This window comes from Mytilus edulis, chromosome 14 (assembly GCF_963676685.1).
Source record: "Mytilus edulis chromosome 14, xbMytEdul2.2, whole genome shotgun sequence".
Classification (NCBI taxonomy): Eukaryota; Metazoa; Mollusca; class Bivalvia; order Mytilida; family Mytilidae; genus Mytilus; species Mytilus edulis.
The window spans coordinates 43,396,919-43,406,739 of NC_092357.1; the positions used below are offsets into that span (position 1 = coordinate 43,396,919).

The window sequence follows — 9,821 nt, forward strand, 5'->3', positions numbered from 1 at the left end:
CATGCAAAGTAAACCATAGATGAATATATCTATACTATTAGTGTCTCTTTTTAGCTTCTAAACCGTTTTGATGGACTTACACATCCTTTTCTTTAATTTTTTTTTTTTTTTTTTTTTTTTTGGGGGGGGGGGGGGGTCGGTGTGAAAGTGAATCCAGAAACGTGCTTTGGATTCTGGAGTGCTATGTTGATTGACTGGACCAGTTCCGATGGGGTGGAGATATAATCAGCTCACTGGTCAGTGCTTCCATACTGACATAGTTTATAGAATATATTTCCTTAGGTTCTCCACTGGCCTTAACTCAGCCAGTAATTAAGTTTCCAACTCTTACAACTTATGGGGTTTGAGTGGTTCTGATATAAATGGAAATATAGAAGTGTGCATTATTTTTATAAAGTGCTCATTTTTTGAAGAACCTAACAATTGATTTGTTTGTTTTTATTTGTTCTCGTTTGATCGTGATAAAAGATTTTATAATCCAACAACTCTTACTTTTAATCATTCAATGCAGGTCCTATACGTAGTTTTATAGATCTGTTTCTTAGATTAAATAAATCTTATAATTTTATGAAATAAACATTCAAGGTACAATTCGTTAATTGTAAACAAAACCGATTTAAATTTAAAAATCAATTCCTTTCTTTGTTCAACATTGCGTAACCATATAAATATAGTCCCAATTATTGAACTAATTGTTAAATTATTAGTATTATAATACGCTCAATTTCTTTATTATTGGACTAGTACTCTAGATTCGTTGATTTTTTAAAAGGACTGTCTGAGATTATGCAATAAATTAAACATACATTGTTCATTTTAATGTATACATGTGAATATTATTACTAATCCTTTAGACTGTTATTTAGAAGGCAAATGTCGGTCTCAGTCTAGATCTGATCAGTAGGAAATACTAAACATCCTAAACAGGTAAGCATTTTTGTATGTGAGTAAAGCTAGTTTAGAGGGGGGAACGCCCCCCCCCCCCCTTTTCCCCTTTCTTTATTTCGAAATCCTTGATCCGCACCTGATAATTTTCAGTGTGAGTGGGTTTTTTTTAAATTTATTATTGTATCACAGAAACATGGGTGGCTAATTAAATATTTAAATTATATAACAACCTTTCATTTTTTATTTAAAAATCAATATATAATCATTGACGGGCGTATGACATTTGCGCCGATTTTGAAAATTTTCATTCTTTCATTTGCGCCGATTTCATTTTTTCATTTGCGCCGATTTTATATTTTTTCTTAATTGAATTTACAGGTAAGTTACAGGTAAGTTCATACTTTTACATTGGCTGAGCACAGAGTATACAGACAAATCAAGTGACATTGTAATTGGTAAATGGCTATCCAAATGTTTCGGGTTACGGTTCCTTTCCCTAAATGAAATCGATGACTGCTTCACGTTTGACATTGTCTGACGCTCTTTCTGATGGCAAATGTCATACATTCTTAGACAACGTACAAGTACACATTCCATAACGGTCAACCAATTCGTGATGGCGTCCATAAATTAAAGAAGGGATTATTTCAACTTCACCATTTGGAACTCTTGGTTTAATAGCTTCCTTGTGAGAAAATGCAAACTCTAGAAATGTCCCCACAAGTACGTATGCCAGACAAAGAAAAGAGACCTTCGTTATCGACAATTTTGCCAAATATAGAAGAAATAGAGACGAAATCATAAGAAAGGAATACATTAGATGTGTTGCTTATACATACTCGGCAAGAACAGATTTATGATTTGAATGTATTCCGTTTTATGGATTTAAATGCTGCTACATATATTTTTAATTCGTCATTTTAGTATAAACAAAGTTCTTTTATCTTAGGGTTTTTACTTCTTGATTTTAAGCAGGAGACAACAGTTATATACATGTTATGATTGACAATTCATAACACATGTACAACTGGCTAACGGAAGAGGTCTAAATGATAAATGAAAATAACATTACTGGAATGGAGAGGTGTCTCATTGGCTCTCATACCACATCCTCTTATATCATTTCACCTGTAATTTACCTGTAAAAAAATCGGCGCAAATGAAAAGAAAAATCGGCGCAAATGAAAGAAAAAATCGGCGCAAATGAAATGCAGATCGGCGCAAATGCAAAACGCCGATCATTGACGATATTACAACTGAGATTTAAGAGTATTGGCTTTTTAATAAGTGAGTCTTGCCGAGCTTTTCTTTTTTTTTTCATACTCATAATCATGTTTACTTTATCTATTCGAACGCATATTCCAACATACTCATGAATGAGTTAATCCGATTTTTAATATTATATTTCATTTACATTATGTTTTCTGGTCTGTGCGTCCGTCTTTTCGGTTGTTCGTTCGTCCTATCGTTCGTCTGTTCGTCCGTCTGTCCCGCTTCGGGTTAAAGTTTTTGGTCGAGGTCAGGTTAAAGTTTTTGGTCGAGGTAGTTTTTGATGAAGTTGAAGCCCAATCAACTTGAAACTTAGTACACATGCATGTTCCCTTTGATATGTTCTTTCTTATTTTAATGCCAAATTACAGTTTTACCCCATTTTCACGGTCCACTGAAAATAGAAAATGATAGTGCTGATGGGACGTCTGTGAACTTGGGTCACATTTTTGTTGTAGTATAAGTCTGGCCTATACTTTTAAATAAGCATTTTATAAGCTATTCATATTTAGATTTCATGCGTTCTATTTTGATATCTTTGATTTAATCATTTTCTTTCATGAATTTTTGTGAAATATAACGCAAATCATGTTTTAGATTTTTTTTTATGATTCCATATACGTTTAATGTTGCGCATTTCTGCACCATTTCAGTGAAATATAATTATGAAGGTGTTTATGCGGTTTACATTATATTCAATTTTCAATTCAAATATTTATTGTCATATAAAGTGTCAACAATAAGTTTGTGACAAATGATATAAACATACACAAAATACAGTTAACAAACAAAACCATAAGAAAACATAAAAAGGAAAAAAGGAAAAAAATCTATCTATATGATATATAAATATATTTTATAAATAAATCAAGAGTCCCCTGTCCTCAGTTATAATGCCTGTTTAAAAAGGATCCTTAGCTTTCTACTTCTTTTGAGGTTGATGGGCAGAGAAGATATTTATTTTTTTAATTTTCTTGCCAGGACATAAAATCTGGCATATGTTTTATTACATTTCCTATAAAGTTCTCTCTTAGTTTATATCAGGTTAATTAGTGTAAATGTGTATTCATGTGGTTTTTTGTTCAAATGTACTTTAATCATTCTAATCATTTTCTGTGCTTTATTTTGTAATTCATTTGATTGTATAGCTCAAATTTTGGGCACCATGATTGGTTAATAAAACTATCTAGCTATCTATCTTAGTTTAGAATTTTTTCTACATAGATAATCATGGGCAAAAGATGAAAAAAACTTGGCAAAAGATAAGGAAAAGAGAATACTAGTTTCTTAGATATAAAAGATAGAGAAAAAGGATCAAAGTTAAAAAAATAAAAAATAGAGAAAAATTATCTTAAAAGTTAAAGAATAAAGTAATGAAGAACCCCATTCAGACCCTCGTATATAAAAGTTTAATAGACATGTAAAAAAAAATTTAACGGTCGTTAATCGTATCAAAATTAAACATGTATTCGAGTTTCAATACAAACATACTTCCTTTTCAATATCAACATACAAAGATATGTTTTTTCAACCATTACTATTAAATCCAGCAGTGATGTTTACAGTGTTTTGCATGACTGTAAATTATAATTATGGTGTATAGTTACTGTTTAAAGAAAAATATGGGTTTCTGCAAGAGAAGTCATGGTTTGATAACAAATATTTATTTCTGGATGAATAAAAAAATATTAAGAGGGGAAAATGACACTCAACTTAAATTTTGGTATTTTAAATAATGATTTCTCAGTCATGCATTACATGCCATAAACACACTTACTTATAACCATGAGAAACTGTGTTCATATTCGAGGACGTATATGTTAGTTATACGGCTTTGACACCTTTAACAATAAACATTTAAAAAAAATCCAGGAACTGATGTAAGTTTTTTAATATTTTTAAAACGTTTTATTTTATATAAGATATGTAAGGGAATTTCCGACTGGTGAACCACATTTGTGTAATCAATTATAATTTGAACGTTAATTTATTTTTAAATATCAAGTACAGCATTATATTCATACTAAAATCGTATCGCGTTATGTTCATACACTACATTCTGTCATATATAGTTCGTATCGCATTATGTTCATACACTACTTGTTCGTATCGCATTATGCTTCTACACCACAGTTCGTATCGCATTCTGGTCATACACAACTTGTTTGTATCGCATTATGCTCCTACAACACATCTCGTATCGCATTTTGGTCATACACAACTAGTTTGTATCGCATTATGCTCCTACAACACATTTCGTATCGCATTCTGGTCATACACAACTAGATCGTATCGCATTCTGGTCATACTCAACTAGTTTGTATCGCATTTTGGTCATACACAACAAGTTCGTTTCGAATTCTGCTCCTACACTACAATTCGCATCGCATTCTGCTCAATCTCTACACTTCGTATCGCATTATGTTCATACACTACACTTCGTCTCGCATTTTGCTTATAATCTGCACTTAGTATCGCACTTCGCCTCGCATTCTACTCATATACTACTACTACTACTACTACTACTACTACAGTATTGCATGCATTTTGCTCAAATATTTGAATGATGGAAATTATGTTCATAGTTGATTATGTTAGTAGCATGCTGAACTATGTTTGACAATAAACATAGTATTTGCTTTTATGAGTTGTAGTTAATATCATAACGATATTGTTGATTGTGGTTTCCCCTTATACACTTTTGAACGCGATTTTGAAGAATGAAGACCATAAAACTAATTTCTGATTTTATTCAAGACGAGAACACATTGAACAAAACATCCAATAAGTACTTGTATAGTAATGGCCAAGAAAATAAAATCAACATAAAATTGAGAATGAAAATGAAGAATGTGTCAAAGAGACAACAACCCGACCATAGAACAGACAACAGCAGAATTTATAAATTCGTGTGTTCAAAGCGCTTTTCTGTATTCAACTTCAACAGAAACGATCTTACCGAACAAGGTATATAATTATTTATTTTGTTACCTTTTCTGACATCGGACTCGTACTTCTTTTAAACTGAGTTTTACTGTGCGTACTGCTATGTTTCTTTATTCAACAGTGGCTAGAGGTATGAGGAGAGGGTTGAGCTCTCACAAACGTGTTTAAATCCAACGCATGGTTGCGCCTGTCCCAAGTCAGGAGTCTCTGGTTTTTGTAAGTCTTGTATGATTTTTTAATTCTAGTTCATTTATATGTTTTGGAGTTTAGTGTGACGTCCATTTTCACTGAACTAGCACACAATTTTATTTATGAGCCAGCTGTGGACCACCTTCGTGTGGGATTTTCTCGCTATGTTGAAAACCCATTGGTGGCCTTAGGCTGTTGTCTGCTCTTGGTCGTGTTGTTGTCTCTTTGACATATTCCCCATTTCCATTCTCAATTTTATAAAATAATAACCGAACTCCACATCTAGTATAATACGAACTAATGGACTGTTTAACATCAGACAGTTGAGGTGAGAGAAATTAAAAACTTTGTGTCAAAAAATTAATGTTTGTCTTGTAAGAACAACAAAATAATTTGTCCAGCTATGTTATGGTTATTGATTTATTTAAACAAAAATAATAAACATACTATCCACACTCATCTGTGTCCACACTTGTTTATTTAAACAAAAATAATAAACAAAATTGAAAACATTTTTCTTTTTCGTGAAGTCTTTCTTTTAATTAGAACATATTTATCCTCAATCGGCAAATCTCGGATGAATCTGCTACGGAATCGGCCGAGTTTAGATGAATGATTCCATCGTGAGTCAGCGCTTTCGGTCGATTGTTCATTATCAATCCGTTGATTGTTCAAGTAGTGGTATAGATAGATAGATAGTTTATTCTCATAAAACCATGCAAATACAAAGCTTACATTTAAAGTTATTGAATGGATTTAAGAGCAATCAAATTGATATGGTTAAAATCGATTGAAAATAAAACTGATTGGCAATTACGACACTGCATGTGCACAATATAAAAAAAATAAAATCATTAAAATTCAATTAGTGTCCTGGTAACCATTTGCATTTGTAAACGTTTTTGTCATCAATTTTTTTTTTTAATTTCATATAAGCTACTTCATTTCTTGTTCTTGGTTTGTAATCAATCGAATTATTGAGTAATTTGTAATTGAAGCAAGTAATCTTTTTCACCCATTTGAATAATATTTTTGAAAGCTTTTGCTTTTTTTCGATATTGAGCTTTGGTATTTCAATACTTCATTTTGTATTAGAATGAAATTCAAAACAGTGTAGCTGTGGCCATTGATTGACACATTAAATTTATCCATTGACTGGGACAATTTAGGTGAACGTTTGTATGTAACGACAACTGCTCACTATGTACTTTTTAAAGACACTTAAACTATGGAGTCACCAAATGTTCTCAACACATAAATAAAGTAATTCGAAAAATTGATCAGAAATAACACGATGTTTTGATTTATATTAATGAAATTCAAAACATTGTAGCTGTGGCCATTGATTGACACATTAAATTTATCCATTGACTAAGACAATTTAGGTGAACGTTTGTATGTAACGACAACTGCTCACTATGTACTTTTTAAAGACACTTAAACTATGGGGTCACCAAATGTTCTCAACACCTAAATAAAGTAATTCGAAAAATTGATCAGAAATAACACGATGTTTTGATTTATATCAATTATATAAATCAAAACATAAAGGTTATCCCTGATTAATTTTTCGAATTATTTTATAATTAAAGGAGTTATGAAACCTTTGGTGACCCCACAGTTCAAATGTCTATCGTAAGTAAGTCGTGAACAGTGGTCGTTACAGACAAACGTTCACGTAAATTGTCCCAGTCAATGGATGAATTTAATGTGTCAATCAATGGCCACAGCTACACTGTTTTGAATTTCATTATATTTGGTTTCATATCCTTGCTTACTTTTGTAAATGACAATTTCCGATAAAGGTTACAAAAATACATCGCAAATTAATTGAATTTTGTAAGCGATATAACACATGTGTTTACCCAAAGGTTCATGGTAACTTTGAGCGGCATTACTGTGTTAAGCTGCACTCTCGTCAGACAGTCTAAGAGTTGCCATTTTGCTTACAGCCGATTTCATTGAGTGTGTAGCTAAAGGTAATATCCTTGGTTAGCTTGCTTAATAGGTGAACCGTGCAGTCATTAAAAGGTAAGGTAAACTATTATTGAATTTTTTTTTTATCCCCTTATCAGGCCCTACTATATTGATAAATGTGTCTGTATGATAATTTCCGTAATACCAAGGAAACATTAATGGCATATTTTTTTTTACATCAACGCGGAAAATATAACATAAATCTATAACAATGGGACAAACGTGAGCAGTGAAAATTTTGATGACATTTAAGCTATTTTTTTTTCTAATGCTTATTGAAATGACGGTACACGTCTTCATGTCAATAAAGGTGTTACGTGTACTATTTCATAACAATCAATATTTATATATTTCTTTTTTTTTTTCTTTCCAGCTATTTTACATTTATTTGACGAAATTGAAAATAAAGTGATCAACCGAGAAGACAGAAGAATCAAAAATAGAAAATAACAGGAGTGAAAAATATGTCAGACAGTATGACATTCCATTTAGCAGCGAAGTTCTTTGAATTATTTCAAGTTATATGCGTTGTAATCACACTTGGCGGAGGGATATTAATACTATTGGATAAAGCAATCAAATCATTATTTTCCAAATATGACAACCAAACGACATCAAAAACTTTGTTTATATCTTTGTTTATTGGATTTCTCCACCAGATATTCTTAACTTTAAATTGGGTGTGGAAAACTTCCAATTTGTGTAGTTTGGATATATTTATCAAAGATATGTACTCTTTGCCAGTCGTCTGCTTCGGATTGACCTTCACTGGACTTACAATATCGGAAAGTTCAATTTTGAGGTCAACTGCTCGGAAGTTTATTTATGCAACGTATGTTTCAACGACCATATTACTCGTTATTGGAATGAGAACAATTTTTAATCTATGTTACTATGGTTACAATTTTGAGCTGACATTCGGCAGTTGTGACATGTCATTCGAAACATCCTTGCACAATCAGATAAACATCACAATGTCATCATTTTTGTGTGCATATAGCAGTCCAGTCTCGTGTTATATTTTGGAATATACATTAATATATGTGCCAAGCACAGCAATCCTGTTTAACAACATAAGAGATGCATTAGAAATATTTAAACAAAGTAAGTATATGAACATAATGAAAATATGAGAAAGTCATGTGATTTTAGCGGGTCTTGATTTTGGTTTTCAGAGAAGAGAATACACGGTAAATATTACTGAATATCCGGCCGATTTTTTTTTTTTTTTTTTTTTTTAATTTATTTATATTAGGCAAGATCCAAGTTTTACTTTGTTTTTATTGAAAAATTCTTATTGGCGTTATTTTTCTATTGGCTGAGTTTGCAAATTAGTTTGTTAATGACTAATTAATGGGGTTTTTTTTTTTGCTTATTCGAAATCATCTAAGAAACTCTGCATCAAAGTTTCTGATAATCACAAAGAGGAAAAGGGTTGTTAAAATATAAAATATTTTTGTGCATATTTATATTCATATATATATTCATGCATTCACTTCTGAATTCGTTTTACCTTTTTCTTTTCAATTATTATTTTGGCCATTATTCTTTATTCTTTATGTTTAGCAACAATATTAGTGAAGATGAGACATTGCCTTGTTTTTTGTTGTTTTTTTTTTTTTTTTTTTTTTTTTGCATTTGTTGAATAATAAACATATAAAAATCTAAGCAAATCACACTTTGTGACTTTAAAAAAAAGAAACACAATCTTCCGCAAAACCAGGTTCAACCCACCATTTTTTTCTTAAAATGTCCTGTACCAAGTCAGGAAAATGGCCATTGTTATATTATAGTTAGTTTCTGTGTGTGTTACATTTAATGTTGTGTTTCTGTTGTGTCGTAGTTCTACTCTTATATATGATGCGTTTCCCTCAGTTTTAGTTTGTAACACGGATTTATTTTTTTCTTAATCGATTTATGAATTTCGAACAGCGGTACACTACAGTGACTGTTGCCTTTATTTATATTAACTTTTTCAGATTGGCAGAGAAATTTTGGTACGATACAAGAAAATGAGCAACATGATACCGATGATATGACACAGAAATGTATCTTAATATTTTTCCATTTGGTAATATGGATTATCAGACCACTGTCCTGGATATTGAACTTATGTTATAGTTTTACGTCAGAAGACTTGATTCCTAGTATGACTATTCTAATTTTGTATATCTTTTTACTTTGTCGTTTGTCACAGCGAATCGTGCTGCCGTCGTCTAAGAATGAAAAGAGTTCAGCCACTTATACTCCACTTATTTAAATACACCCAAACTCAATTACAATAAACATTACACAGAGAGTTTTTATAGTGGTTTTTTTTATTGTCAGGTGTATTGGCTCTCATACCACATCTTCTTATATCAATCTAATACTAAATTAACAATTCCGGAAGTGATTTCATCTTGTTTTTAAATATTGAATTTAACAATCATGAACCAAACTAAACAAAAACAAACATGCATGCAAATTTGTTCGCCATTACGTTAAATCACACAGGTAAACTTTTTTTAAAACTCATTTAATTTATTCAAAATTTAACTACACAATTAAAA

General features: G+C 31.3%; 1 long non-coding RNA gene across 2 annotated transcripts; it reads left to right on the forward strand.

Annotated features, from left to right (window-relative positions):
- The first annotated feature begins 794 nt into the window (after window positions 1-794).
- Window positions 795-9,566, forward strand: LOC139502452 (uncharacterized). Of its 2 annotated transcripts, none has more exons than XR_011658847.1 (3): window positions 795-927; window positions 7,643-8,373; window positions 9,249-9,566. It is a non-coding gene; the product is annotated as an uncharacterized lncRNA (long non-coding RNA). The 2 variants fall into 2 exon arrangements; XR_011658848.1 differs by lacking the exon at window positions 795-927 and adding an exon at window positions 5,225-5,319.
- The last annotated feature ends 255 nt before the right edge of the window (window positions 9,567-9,821 follow it).